The sequence below is a fragment of the Pelmatolapia mariae genome, linkage group LG10_11 (genome assembly GCF_036321145.2).
Source record: "Pelmatolapia mariae isolate MD_Pm_ZW linkage group LG10_11, Pm_UMD_F_2, whole genome shotgun sequence".
NCBI lineage: Eukaryota > Metazoa > Chordata > Actinopteri > Cichliformes > Cichlidae > Pelmatolapia > Pelmatolapia mariae.
In genome coordinates this window covers 65,956,705-65,974,976 of record NC_086236.1, presented here as the reverse complement: position 1 = coordinate 65,974,976, position 18,272 = coordinate 65,956,705, and the positions used below count along the sequence as shown (strand labels likewise).

The 18,272-nt window shown below is 37.2% G+C and overlaps 1 protein-coding gene across 1 annotated transcript in view; it reads right to left on the bottom strand.

The window, feature by feature from the left end:
• The window catches only part of plekhf2 (pleckstrin homology domain containing, family F (with FYVE domain) member 2), a 45,115-nt gene extending 28,837 nt beyond the window's left edge, over positions 1–16,278 (bottom strand). Inside the window, exon 1 of the mRNA XM_063485148.1 lies at positions 16,054–16,278. The gene's annotated coding sequence lies outside the window, so the exon portion shown is untranslated. The remainder of the gene's footprint in view (positions 1–16,053) is intronic.
• Positions 16,279–18,272: the final 1,994 nt, after the last annotated feature.

The window sequence follows — 18,272 nt, the reverse complement described above, 5'->3', positions numbered from 1 at the left end:
CTTTACCACAGGTTATAAAACTATGGTGTCACCATTTCAATATCATTAAGTTGTTTATTGCTTTATTACTGCACAGTAACCTCTTAGGAAATGTCCTAAATTACATTCACACATTCCTTCAGAGAGTCTTTTTTTATTTACAAAAAAAGCAGATCCCAAAGCAAGCGCTTTACTAAAGATTAAATAACATCCATTTTAATAAACTCATCATTTCACCTTGATTCAAAAATCACACATTTAAAAACAAATCAATATGTGCTTCAATATTTCTTTTGTTTGTTACACAAGCAACTTGGGGATTTTCTACATTCACTAGGGTCTTTATTATTTATTATGTTCAACTGCTTGTTAATGAAAATGTCTAAACGGCCAATCATATGATAGCAACTCATGACGAGCTGCTGACAGCAACGCATGAAGACGGTCCAGACAGCAAGCTGAAATTTAAACCCAGCATCAGAATGGTGAGCAGCAGTTCTCGCTGAAAATACCCTGTGTATGTCAGAGGTCACAGGAAAAGAGTCAGGTTGCCCTGAACTGAAAGGAGGGCAACAGTAACTTCAACAGCCGCTTGCTGCGAGGCATGCAGAAGAGCATCTCTGAATACACAACACATTATTATAACACAGTATTCTTGTTGACCATCCACAGCATCCACAGTGTACCCATCTTCTAATGGCTGCTTCCAGTAGGATAACATTCTCAGACCTATTTTTATAACATAACATTAAGTTCACTGTCCTCAAATAGCCTCCACAGTCTCCAGATCTCAATCCAGTAGAGCACTTTTGCAATGTGTTGGAACGGGAGATGTGCAGCTGAAGAACAACTGTTTGATACTATCATATCAATGTGACCAAAATCTCTGAGGTATGTTTATGTACCCTTGTTGAAACTATGCAATGAAGATTTCAGGTAGTTTTGACAGGAAAAGGGTGTCTATGCCAGTACTACTAGCAATAATAATAATAATAATAATAATAATAATAATAATAATAATAGTAATAATGTTATTTTCTGTCAAACATTTTGTCTAAGTGACATTGGTGTCACTGAAAGAATACTACATGAAGATATAAAAAAAGCACAAAAATCTAACACAGAAAATACTTAAAAGATTTGAAAAAAAAAATACTTTAAAAAAGAAATTACAGTTAAAAAAAAACCTAAGTTGAGCTGTCAAACTCATTTAAGACCATCAATATAATACCAATATATTAGACATAAGTATCAGTCTTGTTGAGTACTGAAAGACTGAACACTGCAGATGTTTGAGTTACACAAAAGGGAAAAATAATCAGAAAAATATATAATGGTATCAACTATTGACTGGATTTCACAATGGGTGCATCCCTATTAAGCTTGTTGACAGGGAATTACAAACATCGGAATTGGGCCACTTCAGTGAGTTCTAGTCTAGGATGCCAAAGTAAATACTCTCTGGACATCTTATCACTATAAAAACTTTACTACAGAGCAAGCACGGGGAGGTTCAGTGTGTAACAGAGTGGTAGTATCACTGTTTTGTTTTGCTGAGATCTTTGCTTTGCCTGGGAAAGCCTCAAAACGGGAAGGAAATCGTTTCATCGCACCTCCCTTCTGTCATTACAGTCAGCAGCAATGCAAGTTTAATCTGTCACCCATACAGGTTCAAACAGATTTAATGCACAACCAGGCAATCTAGCAAGCTGTTGCGTCAAATACATGCTGAAACGTGCTGCGGATTCCCAACAAGAGCCACTGGCTAAAATTTATCAAAAGGCTAGCACTCATAAAACTTCACATTGATTGTTTGTGTTCTTTCTTGCACTTAAGTCTTTAATAGAAAACCAGTGCTGCAGACCAAAACGTCACACTTTTAGAATCAAGTTTTTGTGACATGACAGAAATCATAAAGATGTTTTAAATTCCTGGACCACAGATAGGTACATTAGATAAAATGTAACTGGACAATCAAGCAAAACACTGTTTACTGTGAAGCATAGAGTAAAACTCAAAAACCCTCAGTAAACATACACATCACTTGAAATACACAGTAGGCATAGAATGCAAAGGAAGAGAGGGCCAAAAAGGCACCTAAAAGTTATCCCTGCCCATGTTTGCTTTAGCTTTTGCACAAGACTTAAGTCATCCACACCCATATACTGTGGAACATAGTCATCCTAGTCATTTAATTTCCATAGGTTATCCATAAAGACATTTTGTGAATATTTAAGTTTTTTTTTTTTTTTTTTTTAAATATATCACCTTTGATCATTTAAAGTCCATATTTTAAAAGGTCAAAATCTGTTGTTTAAAATATCAGTCTGTGAGATACCTTAATAGTCAACTATAACCAGCATATTTATTTCTTGGTAAGATATGGTTAGGCATTTGGTTTCCTGTTTTGTAACTGTGTTATGAACTTTTTATAACACATAGGATTGGGCTCTATCTTTTCCAACAGACATATGTGATACTGCATTGCTTTTATGCATATATGCACATTATGCATATAAAAACAGTTAAACTAACTATAAAGAAGTTTTAAAAGGATAAAGAACCAGGTACTTAATATAATCCAATATCGTTTTACCCACCTTTCATCCAATTCTATCCACTAATTACATGTGGATTGTTCTTTCTCATATGTGAACAAAGTGAACAATGATTTTTTGCTCTCTGGCTAACTTAAGTGCTTAATAAACTGTTAACTTTTAACGTTTTTCCTGTCACTTACTGAATGTAAGAAGGCCAGTACAGCTCAACTGTTAGAGCTGTGCCACATAATTAGTATTATCATGGGTTGGTAGCACTACAATAATTCAGTGCAATATTAGAAGCACAATGCAAACATGTAACTTTGGAGACTAAACAGAAGAAACTTTAATCAAACTTCATTTTGTTTTGGGGTTTTCTTTTGGGGGGGGGGGGCAAAGAAGCAGAACTTGAACTTGGCTGGCTTAGTGCATGTGTATACTGGTCTAAAACACACTTAGTGGCACAGTTTGAATATACGTTTCTAGTGTTGATGTGTTAAAAATGATACTGGCAGAACAGAGCTTTTGAGGAATGTGCTTTTAACAGCCCTCCATCTGTTCATCTCATTCTGTGGAACTCATATGTGCAGCAGATCAACCTTTGAGCTTTTCCAGTGTAAATAAACCCAACAGGTAGTAGCAAGTTGTGACCCAAGTGTTGGCTTGGCTGTACTGTTTCCATTTCTTTATGGTTAATTCAGGGTGTTTCTATATGCACCATGAAAAGAATTTGTTATATCTCTTCCCCCAAATCTCTCAGGCCCATTCACTCCCACTCTATCCAAATAACAGAGAAAACAACTGGAGGCTGCCAATTCAATCCTAAGGGTAAAGTAAAACTGGAAAGAAGCTACTACCACAGTCCTGGATATTAGAATATAAACTTTTACAAATATCTGTGTTTTGTAATGGCTACAATTAAGAATGGTACTGTTCTTTTTAGTAGCATTAGCATTAAATACTAATACTACTAATACTAGTAAATAGTATTTATCTATTTGTTACTTAACAGCAAGTAATTATTTTATTTTCTAGTATCTACTGTGTACAACTGAACAACTATGCATAACAAAACACCAGTGGTGTTTGAATCACAAGTCTTATCACTATATCTACCTCTGATTTTAGTACCCTGAAAATGAAACTAAACTAAACCCATCCTCCATCCTAAACACACACAGCCTACTCTACTGATTTTAGCTGTCACTAACTGTTCATGTTTGCAATACTGTCCATATTCAACTAACTTCTCTGTGCTAAAGTGAGGACAAGCAAAATTAATTTTTCATTTAATCTATTATTAAACTCAATTGGCTTCTCTCGAAATGTAAAAGAACCCACCCACCATTTTAATCACACTCTAGATCTTGTAAACCTATGGAATAGAAACTGAACATTTAACAGTATTTCTGAAAACCCTCTTTTGTCTGATCATTTCCTAATAACATCTAAATTTACAATAATATATTATACAGCAGTGGGGAATAGATTCCATCACAGTAGATGTATTTATGAAAGTGCTATAACAAAGTTTAGGGATATAATTCATCCACTGTTATCTTCTTTTCTGCCTTGTGCCACCACAGAGCAGAGCAGCTACCTGAACGCTACATCCACAGAGGTCAATTATCTTGTTAATAATTTTACTTCTTCATTATGTATGACTCTAGATACTGTAGCTCCTTTGAAAAAGAAAGCTTCAAATCAGAAGTACTTGACTCCCTCGTATAACTCTCAAATGCACACCTTAAAGGAGATAACTTGTAAGCTGGAGAGGAAATGGCGTACACTATTTTATAAGATCGTCATTTACGTTGAAAAAGAGTTTGCTGCTTTAAAAAAAAAAGCCTTCTGTAAAGCTCAAACAGCTTACTATTTATCACTGATTGAAGAAAATAAGAAGAACCCTAAGTTTCTCTTCGGCACTGTAGCCAAACTGACAAAAGGCCAGAGCCCCAGTGAGCCAAAAATTCCTTTAACGTTAACTAACAATGACTTCATGAATTTCTTTACAAATAAAATTTTAATCAATAGAGAAAAAATTTACTCATAATCATCTCACAGACGTAACATTAGGTACAGTTACCACTGATATTTATTTAGAGTCTTAGACTCCATTCCTACAAAACTGCTCAAAGAAGTCCTACCATTAATTAATGCTTCAATCTTAAATATGATCGGCCTATCTCAATTAAGCTGTGTACCACAGGCCTTCAAGCTGGCAGTAGTTAAACTGTTATTTAAAAAGCCATCACTGACCCAGCTGTCTTAGGTAATTATTGGCCAATCTCAAAAAATCTTGAAAGTCTAGTTGTCAAACAGCTAACAAATCATCTGCAGAAGAATGGCTTATTTGAACATTTCCAGTCAGGTTTCAGAGCTCATCACAGTATAGAAACAGCTTTAGTGAAGGTCGCAAATAATCGTCTTATGGCCTCTGACAGTGGACTTACCTCTGTTACCTAGACCTCAGTGCAGCATTTGATACTGCTGACCATAATATTTCATTACAGCGATTACAGCATGCTGTAGGCCAGCGGTCCCCAACCTTTTTTGCGCCACGGACCAGTTTATGCCCGACAACATTTTCACGGACCGGCCTTTAAGGTGTCGCGGATAAATACAACAAAATAAAACTAGTACCGGTACCGAAAAAAAGAAGATTTATTCATAACACACGTGAAAAGACCCAGGAAAACCGAGTTAACGATAAAAACGATAACAAAATAACGCTGAAAACCGATAAAAACCCTGAAAACCATACATTTCACACCTGAGCCTCAACTCTCGCGGCCCGGTACCAAACGACTCACGGACCGATACCGGTCCGAGGCCCGGGGGTTGGGGACCGCTGCTATAGGCATTAAAGGTACTGCGGTGCAGTGGTTTGAATCGTATCTACCTAATAGACTCCAATTTGTTTATATAAATGGAGAGTCCTCTTTACACACTAAGGTTAATTATGGAGTTTCACAGGGTTCCCTCTTCTAGAGAACCAGCTTCAAATTTGGATTCAGGGGACAGACAGCCTCTCTACTTTTAAGATTAAGCTTAAAACTTTCCTTTTTGCTAGAGCATATAGTTAAGCCTGGATCAGGTTGCCCTGAATCCTCCCTTAGTTATGCAGCAATAAGCCAGGATGCTGGGGGATTCCCATAATGCATTCCCTGTTTCTTCTTCAGTCACCTTTCTCACTCGTGTCTATTCACCTCTCTGCATTTAATCATTACTTATTATTCATCTCTGGCTTTTTTCCACAGCATGTCTTTTGTCCTGTCTTCCTCCCCTCACCCCAACTGGTCACAGCAAATGGCTGCCCCTCCCTGAGCCTGGTTCTGCTGGAGGTTTCTTCCTGTTAAAAGGGAGTTTTTCCTTCCCACTGTCGCCAAAGCACTTGTTTATAGGGGGGTCACATGATTATTGAGGTTTACTCTGTTTTCTTTGTACTATTGTAAGTAGTGCCTTGAGGAAACTTTTGTTGCAATTTGGTGCTGTATGAATAAAAATGAAAGAAATTGAATTGAATTAATGCCTCATAATTTACATCAAATATCTGGGTGGTTAACCAACTATATTTCAAGCCAGTTAACTATCCGATTTATTACAGTACTTTGAGGTACTCAAGTTCTTAATGTGTTTTATTAGCTGAAGGATCCCCTTAATTTCAGAGAGCTATGGAAACACCATAAAGTGTACTTATAGACAAATTTGCTACTTTAGCAGAAGATTAATATAGTCATCTTGTTTTTCTTGGAAAAACAAAGGTGTGAAAAAAGTTTCGATGTTAAGGCACCTCTAAAAAACATGAGGTTACTATTTTTTAGTATGCAGCATATAAACAGACAAATATGTGCATTGTGAAATTATTATTGTAAATCTAGCTGTCTTGAATGTCTTGAGTTGGGCTTTGGAGCTTTATAGTAATCTATAGCGGCAGCTGCAGCAAAGACTCACAACAAAAATCACCACACAGGTTCGAGACATTGTTTCATGAGGAACTGCAACAGAAATCACAGCACAGTAACTGTCTTTGAAAGAAATTTACAAGGAGCAAAAGCTCTAATACTTTTTCCCTCCCACTGTGCACCACGCTTACTGTCACACTCTGAAGCCTCGCTGCTCACTCAACCAATGAACACAGCAGAGAGTAAGAGCTGTCCCCATGCCAGGAAAACAAGATATTGTTGTGAAGCACTTGGATACTGTACATAGTTTTTTTGTTTTGTTTTGGGGGGGGTTCCTTCTGTGCAAACAATGAAAATATTTCTGGTATGACAGTATGCAAGACAGCTAAATCTACCAGCAAGTTTGAGCCAGCAACAACGAGGTGAACTGAAGTATAACTACTGCTGTGACTGATGTCAGTTGGACACGAAGAGACGGTATATATTTACGTTTTTTTAAAAGTAAAAAATAAAACATGAATCCCCTAAACAGAAACCAGATATCTACACAACAAATGAATATCTGATAACATGCTGGATGACATCATGACAATGATACCCTACAGAACAGTTACCTAAGAAATGGAAATATTCAAATGATCAATTTGACAACTGAAAATTATCCCAACAACAAAATAATTTCTCTTACTAAATTTCTGATTAGCTGAGCTTTATTAATTTCTCTCTCTCTCTCTCTTAGGTCAAATACAAACTTGATGACAGACAACCAAAACAAACACACTGAGATGCACCAGTGATAAGATTAAAAAAACGTAAAAACAGCTAAGTAAGATTAATGGGTTAGTAAAATGCCAATCGCCCCTTTTAAGTGAGCGTTCACTTGAAGCACAGCACCTGGGTTTCTGGAGAAACTAATCTTCATTGTGATACTCATTATTTCTGACTGTGATTGTAGGTTATGTCAAGCAGGTTAATACAAGAAAGCCTGGCTTTGTTTTACACCCCTGAGCATCTGTAGGAAGGAAAAATGATATTCTGAGAAATATAAAGATTATAACCATGTTACTTCATGTCACTGCACAGGCTGAGTATATTCAGTAGACTGTTTGCCTAACAGTAAAAAGCTTTCCAGTGTAGGATAATAATACTTTTAATCTAACAAGAATAAGCACTGACATGAAATCTGAAATAAACTGGACATGGTTCATGAGCACAAATGACAGACAAACCAAATTAGAGTAACAAAAGTAAAACATGCTCTGCTGGGGCCACATTAAAAAAAACCCCGAAGTGAAACTGTGACTTACTATGGAAGACCTTTAAGTGTTGAGTAATGGTGTGGCCTGATATGAAAATGAGAAGTACTAATGTTGAAAGTAGATGCTTACAGGACATGCTCTTCTTCTTAGTTTTGTACTGTTACTTTAGTCCCCTATTAGTCTCATAGAAAAGCTGTTGTATGTGACTTATGCAAATATTTAATGCTTTTTGTAATTGAAACGATATTCAAAGTACGGACCTACATGATCAAAAGGCTTGTTCAATGTCCAAAAACAGAAAGACAGCATGATTTATTCAATTGTACAACACTTCTATTGAATTGTCACCTGTAAGTGCATTAAGTCTAATCTCCTGTATTCTAGAACGAGTTCAAATAAACTACTGAGGTGCAGCATTTTCCCCACACAGAGTATATTTTACAATTCACTTTTTCACCTGTCTGAAACAAAAGCTTGAGAGATTTACTATTGGACAATGCACTCAATTTAGCACAGGACTTTCAAGTCTAGTGTTTCCCTATGAGCAAACTCTTGGTGTGACGGTCTTTGATGATTCAGCTGTCTCCAGTTTCTTGTTCTGTGGTTGGAGAGACTTCATCGGGCGACCATAGAATTTATAATGTTCTGTAGTTTTAGCCACTCTAATCAGAATCAGTTTTAGAGTTGGTGCCACTATGCTGCAGCTCACCAATGCTGTAGAGCAGAACTGGGGCTACTTAAACCTGCTGCACTAGGACTGTCTGATATCCCCGTGCTGGTGTTTATGTCATCATAATGTTTGTCTAGGATCAACATTGCAACTGACCAGTCACTCTATTGTGATGCCATGTGTAGAGGAAAAAGAAAATTTCCTGTTACTCTCTAACAAATGGTAAGAATCCCAGGTGTTTTCTTTAATAATTTATACAATATAATAAATACAGCATCAAGTTAGCTTTCCTGTTAGCCAAATATAGCTTACTAATGTTGGGTTGCTAATGATAATTTGAAAAATTGCTGAATGTTAGGACAACGTGACGGGTCAGTTGATCCTGGACCATCACTGTTATGATAATACAGAACACCACCAACACGGGGATATCACATTGCACACTGCAATCCAGGTGGTGGAGCTGGAGAAAAGATGGGTGTGCCTCCACACATGCTTACATATGCACTTTCTTCCTCGCTTTCACCACAAAGACACTATTTTTGTGGGACACACTCTCGTAACAAAAGTTACAAGAGGCCTATAAATAATTAAAAAACATGCACCACTAGAATAATTATGCATAGTTCTTATTACTATTGAATGCAGTGTCATCTACTAGTTGAAACAAGGTGCTACTAAGTACAAACATCTACTCTAAAACAGGACTAAATTTGAAAGTCCACTCACAATTAAGCTGCTCTGTTCAACCTTATATTAGCACACTCTAGCTAATGTTAGCTATACAGCAGAGAGAGACTAAAAGAAGTAGGATACACAGTGTCCATTCATTTTTTAATGGCTTCATATCTTGTATCAATAAATAATGACTTGATAACAAACACAAATAGTTCTCAGATCACTGTAGAGCATCTTTGTTCAGTTCCACCCTCTTATGAATGTTATCTCTAAAATAACATCCATATCCTGAGTCACAACAATCCCTTAAACTGAGGCTTATAGGCAGACAATGCCTAGAGAGGCAGTTGGAGAGCCATAAAGTATAATGCCCTATTTTGTAGATTTAAAGGGTATCAATTTTGCTTTTTTCCCCGCTTTCAAATATATATATATATTTTTTTATATATAAGTACAATAATGAGTTTTGTGTATGCTTACATAATATCTATGACCCAAAAGCTCGGGTTTCAGACAGTTGTGATGTCATGATTTAATGAGAGCAGATATATAGACAAACAACTATCGCGATGAGCATAGAACCCCCTCCTCTAAAGAAAGTTTCACAGAATTTGGTCTATTAGTTTCTGCAGAAATTTGCAGGAGGACAAAAAGCCAAGGAGCTGTAATTAAAAAGCTTGGTTCTGTCTTGGCAGAGGAACTATTCCCAGCAACTTTTCAACTTATAGCATATTTGTTATTCGATTTCAACAAAACTCACATTTCACACATTATACAACTCAAACTAAACCACTTACAAGAAGCAGTCTAACATATTACTAATATTAGGAACAAGTGTAACATGAAACAAGGCACAAATGCAGAGTCAGATTACAGAAGTCTAAAAAGCATGATTAATCTAAGCCCTCCTGAATATGCAATTAAACATCCTCCATAACTAAAGAATATTAGGGTTGTGCTGGTGATTGCCAACAGTCTGCCAGTCATGACAATATTTAGGTTTTTTTTCTTCCCACTAATGCATAATAGCAATATTACCTTCTTTAAATTCATATTAAATTTAACTTCCCTCACTATCCCGCCATATCACCATCCCTGCATATATCACACACAATAAGCGTGAGAGTGTGCATACAGAAACCTCTGGACTCCTTAAAATGAACAGGGATGTGGCGAGCAGCTACAATGGCCTAGCGTAAACAAAACCACACAGACAGTATTTTTGTCTGTTTTAATTTAAAGCTTGCTAATTTATCTCATTTCTTCATTTTTGTTTTTGTTTTAGTGGGATAAATAGAAAGACCATGGTGCAGAAAAGATGAGGTAGGTGAACCGATTTTACACATTAACAGCCTGAAAGACAAAACGTTATGACGAAATGTTATGACTTAACAACATGATGGCTGTGCACTTCTGTCTGCAAATCACATGAATGATGCGCTTCCCTACTATCTTTGCACCATTTTGTCTGTGTTCTACAAAGTATACAGGAGGAAAGTGCTTAAAAATGTATATTTTTAAAACTGTGCTTTGCATGTGCAGATTTCTACAGATTCCAAAGGATCCTCATCCTCACAAACAGTAAACGAAGCACTCACTGTTTAGATAATCTGTTTTTGTTTATCTGTGACCTCCTTGATGTGTCAGTCAGGAAATGACCTGCTGTCCTTATCTGCATCCATTTATAACTGACACGTTGGATTATGTGCAGGATATTGGATTACACAGAGCCAGATCTGACTACTTCCAAAGTGAGATGAGGGGTAAAGGGGTTCCTGGTTCCTCGGGTAGTTGAGTGTACTGTACATTGCCCAGGAGTTCTGGAAGAACTAGTTTGAACCACATTCAAACACGAAAAGGAAGAAGATATCTTGGCTGACTGATTTGCTACTAGCAAACTTAGAAGATCATCCAAAAGCTGCAGTGTTGGATAAATCACAATAAATGGATGATTACCTCCTAAGAGGAGGGTGCTGCAATGTCCCAGGTGCATTGTTTGGGGAATAGAAACGGAAAGTCACAATTTCTCTTCCAGGGAGTCATTAATCAGGTCCCATTTTTCTCATTACATAAAGACTGATGGTAATTTCCCACCCAGCCTTCTACTTTCAGCCATCTAAGGAAGTAGTCAGTGACAGACTCCCAAAATCACATGACACTTCAGAAGCATGCCGGGTTCTTTTATTTCCCTAGTTTTGGTATTAAAGCTGAATAAGCTGCCCAGTTTCAAAAGTCTCTACATTTTTTCCAATTAAAAGATACATGTTTGCAGCTCTTATACTCAACAATAGTTAACTTATTTTTTGTATTTTGCCAAACTTTTTTTTAATACTCATTAATAACCCTACTCCAGGAAGGTCACAAAGGACTACACTCCTCGGAGGGTTGTTTCAGGAAGAGCATCCGGTGTAAAATATTTGCCAAATGAAGCAGTCAGCCCAGAAGCAAGGGAGGCAGATGATTATTTTTGGTGAACCAAAAAGGCAGAAACCAAAAGAAAAACAAGAAGCTGGCTAGGTACAAGTTAAGAGTTTCTTGTATAGAGACTCTATTTAGAAGATTACTACTGGATTACTAGTGGATAATCTCCTCACTCTTATAGTGAAAGTGCTGCTTATAGATCAGTCCAGTTTATTCCTGTCTTGTTCTTTCCCTACAGCTGGTCTTCTGTACAGGTTGCTTGTGTGATGCTCAACATTCACCTGCTTGAGTCTCTTGTCCCATGGTTCAATAGATCCCAAATGCCTTAAATCTGTGTCATGGTAGGTACGTATTTTTATACTGTCTATGGTTTCAAGGGGGCTGCAGGTGGAGAAATACTTCATGTTCTAAACCCAAGGACTGTGATTCACTGGAGAGGCAGCTGACTATAAAGATTTAGGGTTAATGACTATTATTTTTTTTGAGTAGCAATTTTTTGGACAAGCTCTTAAGGAACTTTTATATACTTGTCACAATATAGTTGGTATTTTAAATATTTAGAAGGGAGAATGTTAAAAACTGTATTTTTGGGGCAGTGAGTGTCTAATTTTTATCCTAGAAATAGAACCTAAATCTATGGAAATACAAAAATCTCTTCAAAGTGAAGATCTGTTGCTTTCTTCTACTTTACATCAGTCTACATTTTAGGCCCTTAGGCTTTTGGGTGTCATTTGGCTAAAGCATGACAAGTGAAAATATACCTTGGGCTCATTTAATGTATGAAATACTACTGAACTTAAAAAAGAAGACCATATTAAATTGTGAAAGGCCTGACACTCAGCTGTGGGTGGCATTTCAGTTTTATTATGAAAAAAAAGATCTCACACATTTATCAATAATTAGGCAAAGAGGCAGTCAACTCTAGAACCGTGAAACACAGTTTTAAGCAAAAATGTAACTTTATCCAAATGCAACCATTAGACTACAAGACATGTCATGTTGGAACATAAGATAACTACCAACCTACGCAGCTATAAGGGTTAATGAAACGTCTGATTAAAAAAACCCACATTTTTATAACAGGATCTTCTCTCGCCCACAATTTCCTTTAACCTTTTGTTCCCACAGAGATACTCAGTCTAACAATGCAATACAGCAGAGTTTTTCCTATAGTACAACAGGATTATTAGAGTGTGAGGGTGCTTTTTTGTTTAACCTTCTTCCTACAGAAATTCCAAAAGTGATCTCTACAAAAACGCTCCATATAGGTAAGTTTATTAAGCCCAGCTGTTCCTGTCACCGCAAAGTAGTTCAGAAAGCATCCTTATCAATATGTAAATCTCTTCCTGCTCTTCACACTCAGTCATCACAGATGTTTGCTTACAGACTGTATTTGTTTCCCCAGACCTATTTAGTTAGATTTAGAGAATCACTGTTTTATTTCAAGTTACAGTTGAACAATTGCAGCTAAATATTTTTTTTTAATAAAAATTAATATATGTCCAAAAAAACAAAAATATTTTGTTAACCATGACATAGTACAATATTCAGAAGTCTTTACATTAGATGAAATTCCTAGTGAGTACTTTGCTTAAGAGTTGAAAGATTTGTTAATTACTAAATTTAAACCACCAGCTGTCCCAGCATTATTTTTGTAAGTGTGGGAGACAAATGAGAAAAGGTGAAGACAGTGGGGTGGTTTAATACTACTTAATAATACTTTCTTTAAAAATTTAAACAATAGCCTTTGCCAAAGGTAAATGTAATCCTGTTTGCTAACAGGGCGATGACAGCCACCTAAGTCAACACTGACAGCTATCTAGTCACAATGTAGCACCCACAATGCAAGAGGGAACAAGGGGATACTCTTTACTCTTTTGTTCAAGTGTACATGTGGGAGTTTGATCAACTAGGCTACAGGATTTTGAGAAGGCATTTGAATGCATGTCTCGGTGTGTCACGTACATCCCTTGGGTGCTTCAGAATTAAGAAGTACCAGGCGTGTTGTTACAGGCTAATCAGTCCATGCAGATGCAAAGTGAGAGCTTAGTCAGCATTGGCAGCTATAAGTCACAGTCATTCCCAGTGGGTGTTGCACTCTGCCAGAGGTGCCCTTTGTCACAGATTCTGTTCACAACTTTTAAAGACAGAATTTCAGGTTCAGCCAAGAGGCGGAGGGTTTCACGCTTGGTAGTCTAAGAATCATGTCTCTGCTTTTTGCAGATGATCCTGTCAGATACATCAAGTGATTACCACTGTCTCACACTGGAGTGATTTGTCGAAGCACCCGTATTGCAGCCATATCCAAATCCAGAGTGCCCACCCCAACATGGGAACAAGTTTCTGCCTCAAATGGAGGACTATTCCAACGCAGAGTTTTGTTCACTAGTGAGAGGAGAATGGAGTGAAAGTTTGACAGACGCAGTGGTAGTGTTACAAACATTGTACCAGTCAATTGTGATGAAAAGAGAGCTAAGTGTTAAGGCACAGCTGTCAACATCTGGGAAGTGATAGGAAGAATGAGCCTATGGGTATAAACAGTGGAAATTAAGTTCTTCCATAGGGTCTTCGGTGAGGGGTTTAGAACCACTGCTCCTCTATATCAAAAGGAGCCAGCTGAGGTTACTAGGATGCCTCCTAGATAGGACTGTTCGATATAACGATATATATCGGATGACGATATAAAAACATCTATCGTTTCATTTTACGCTATCGTTTGTTTCGTGGTGTCGCAAAATAAACGTTTACGGCAATATTTTTTCATCGTTTTGATGGTCACTGTAGTGGCTATATTAATTTCTTAAAGTTCTCTCTTTCTCTTATATTTCATATAACCACACTACAGACGGACAAGCGCCTGTTTTTATGCGTTGTCTTTAGCAACAACGATAGTAAAACCACTGCGTGTCCGCTTGTTTATTTTCCACATAAATCTTTCACAATAAAGCTCAGGATCCTGTTGAGACTTTTCAAAATAAATTGAATCACGTGAAATAGTATGCAGAGTATTTACAGATGAGAAGCAAAAAAGAGCCGCCAGATCCTAAAAAGTAAATCTTAGACTCAAACGTTATAACAGGCTTTTCCCCGCAGCACGCTGTGTAATAAATACTCACAAAGAAAACGGAGGCGGTTACAACTTATGTCTAAAAATATATAGTTTCATGCATCGGTTAAAACACTCGATTCCAGGTACACGACGCCCAGCTGGAAACACTTCACGTAAGTCGAGCTGCCCGAGATTCACAGAATTTACAGAAAATGTTAAATTTTTGTGATTTATATCGTTATCGGACGATAGATGTCTTATATCGGGATATGAGATTTTGGTCATATCGCACAGCCCTACTCCTAGATACCTCCTATGTGTGGTGCTTTGGGAACATCCGACTGGGAGGAGACCCAAGAACAAGTCTAGTACATGCTGTAGAGATTATGTCATTCAGCTGGTTTGGGAACGTCTCCATGTCCCACCAGAAGAGCTACGGGCAGTTGATGTGAGATCTGGTTATCTCTGCCGCCCCTCCGATTTGTACCCAGATAAACAGCAGAAAGTGGATGTCATTTGTTTAATTATTTTGTTTTAATTATTCTAATTATTTGGGGTGGCTTAAACTGTAAAGTGGACAAAGAAGAAAAACTTAAAACCATGAATTAGGGATATAATCATTAAAAATAATACAATAATAATATCTTCTAAATTAAAATGAATCAGTGGCAGGAGAGGACGCGAATACTGGCCAGGGAAGACATGTGACCGTCCTCTAACCTTAAGTTCAAAGACTCCGTGCAGTGGAAGACGAAGTCAAGTGAAAATAATGGGCAACCTGACTAAGGCAGAGGCAAGGCGTTGCAGACTTCCCATTTTGTGGTAGACAGGTTTCACCAGCAATCACATTCGCACATTCGCTTCCACAAAAGCTGTAATAACAGAGCCTAGACCTCTAACTGATTGTAGGTTACCTGCACAGTGAGGCAAAGGTGGGTGAAGTTAGCCCAAAGAAATATTAAACTTTACACTAGGTGGAAAAGTCAGTTTCTTTAACCACGCATCAGGCTAACATTACCCTACGCTGATAAATGGTCCTTTTTCAGCTTGTCCTGACCTGCTAAAAATAAATAAACCGCAATGACTTTTCCTCGCAGTCCTCAAAAAGCCACCACTGGTGAGGCAAACTGAAACCGTCACCCTTACTTTATTCTTTCTTTACACTGAAACACCTTAACCACGATATGACTAAAAGTTTCTGTGACTTTTCAAGTTATTGCCCCATAAGTTTCCCAAGCTGGTGTCAGTTGGCAGCGTTAGCCAGCTAGCTCCCAAGTTAGCTTCCCAAACAATGTTCACCTCTTACTGCTTGTGTCAAACAAAAATCAACTCCGCTTTTCGACTTTAAGACTACAAAAACATTTATCGATTTTAACTCCCTGTCTGGGACTCCGGGGAAAGAAAGATAGCTGCTCAACTGCGCTAAGCTACCGCCTGTTAGCATGAATGGGAAAAAGTAGAAGCAAACCACAGAGCAAGCCGTAGCTCCCCTTAGCAAAGAGTGACAGGACACCGACGGAGACAAGTTTAAAAACGTGGAAAAACTACATACCCGACTGCAGCTCCCGTTGTCCGGCAACTTTTGCTGTGACTTGAAACTCGGTTGTAATCCAAATAGAGTGATTAAAGCAGTGCCTCCCCCACCGAAACTACCCACCGCGTCCGCAGACAGCTACAGCAGCTGGAAACTCCGCCGCTGCCCAGAAAATACAACAACAACATGGCAGCGCCGCGCCGCGTTCAGGGCGCGCTGGTTAGCCGGTAAATACAAAACTAACGTGCGGTCTCTGACCTGCAGACATGTAAGAAACTTCAAAGCTGAAATGTGAATGACATCTTTTATTCTGGCACAACTTTAATGCCAAAATTGCGAAAAATGCCCATCATCATTAGCGGAATCCAGGTTTATAACTTCACATGCTTTGTCTCGTCCAGCAAACAACTGACAATTATTTAAATATTAAGTTTTTACACTTATATTACGTAGGTCGTGTATGTATGTATGTATGTATTATTATTATTTCAGCTGTTTTTTAGGGTCACCACAGCGGATTATCTGCCTCTATCTCATCCTAGTCCTCTGTTCCACCAGCCATTTGCATGTGACCATCAGTATCAATGGAAATCGTATCATCTCATAATCATCATTATTATTGTTAATATTATTAGTAGTAGTAGCACGCATGTTTAATTGTTAGATAACCTAATTGTTTTACCTTTACTCTCTTGGTCTCCACTCAGTCTTCCCCTTTTGACTATAACATTAGTGTTGGAACAATTTGTGAGTTAATTTTAATATTTCTTCTTTTGAAATCAACTTTTATCTCCTGTTACAACAAAAATATAAACAATAATAATCTTCATTTATATATTATCTGTTGCTGCTTTGTGCAATATATCAGTGTTTACCTACCTTGAGTACTTTATTGATATTCTTCAGTACAAAGGTTCACATACATTTATAGTGTCATGTCATGCATGCAGCATTACCACTTATGTCTAATTACTTCTTGGCATTATGTTTATGTATATGTATCATGTCTGTATTATGTCTATGCTGTGCATTGAGCTACAAGCAATGCAATAATATTACTCTACTATGCACTCCTTATCGCCTTTAACTCCTTATTGAAGTTTACAAAATGACTTGACAAACAGGTAACAACAGAATAAGGGTAAATTCAAACAGTGTGACAAACATTAAAGACAGACAAAACAGAAAGAATTAGTAAAGTAACCCCCAAAACCACAGGGTGCAAGACAGGAATCACTAATACAATCGAACAAAAGATGAAATGCAACTAAGAAAAGAGGTGAAATATGAATCAGAGCAAGGATATAAAACTTCAATTCACTTCAGTTCAATTCAATTTTATTTATACAGTGCCAAATCACAACAACAGTTGCCTCAAGACGCTTTATGTTGTAAGGTAGACCCTACAATTATACATACAGAGAAAAATCCAACAATCATATGACCCTCTCTGAGCAAGCACTTTAGCGACAGTGGGAAAGGAAAACTCCCTTTTAACAGGAAGAAACCTCCAGCAGAATCAGGCTCAGGGAGGGGCTGCCATTTAAGGCCTTCTTAAAGTGATTTAAGAAGTGATTTTTAGGTGGTCACAGATTTCTTTGTGAATTTTGGACTGCTGGGCAAAATAATAAATTCTGTCTACTTAGTACTTTTCCACACGATTTCATTTAATGTAACTAATGGTTGCTTTTTTTGATTAGAATGTCACATAATAATATGATGTATTTATAAAATAACAGATTTATCCATCAATTTTCTTCTTGTGAGAGCTCACAAAAATGGTTTGGGGCCTCTTTAAATCCTTGTTAGTAACCTTACAAAACAAATTTCCTTTTAAATATTTTTATTTGAATTTATTTGGACCTATCAAGATATTCCATATTACTAATATTTGGTAGACACAGAAATTAAATGAGAATAGATGCTTGTATTTCTTGAATTTATACAAACAAACAATATACAAATATACAATTTATACAAACAATAAAAACCATCTTATTGGTTGAGCTAATGCTATAATTTTGTTAAAACAAGCTGCATATTAATCAGAAAAAAACTCATAAAGTTCTGTAAACTTTCTTTCTACACTGTGATGCATCGAAATTAATAATATAATCTGTCACATTAGGCTGTTTGCAGCACAAAAACTTTTGATTTAAATCCTTAAGTAAAGTAAGTAAAGTTTAGGTGATAACAGCTGTTAGACACACCTAATTAAACAAAAACACCTGAAAGTC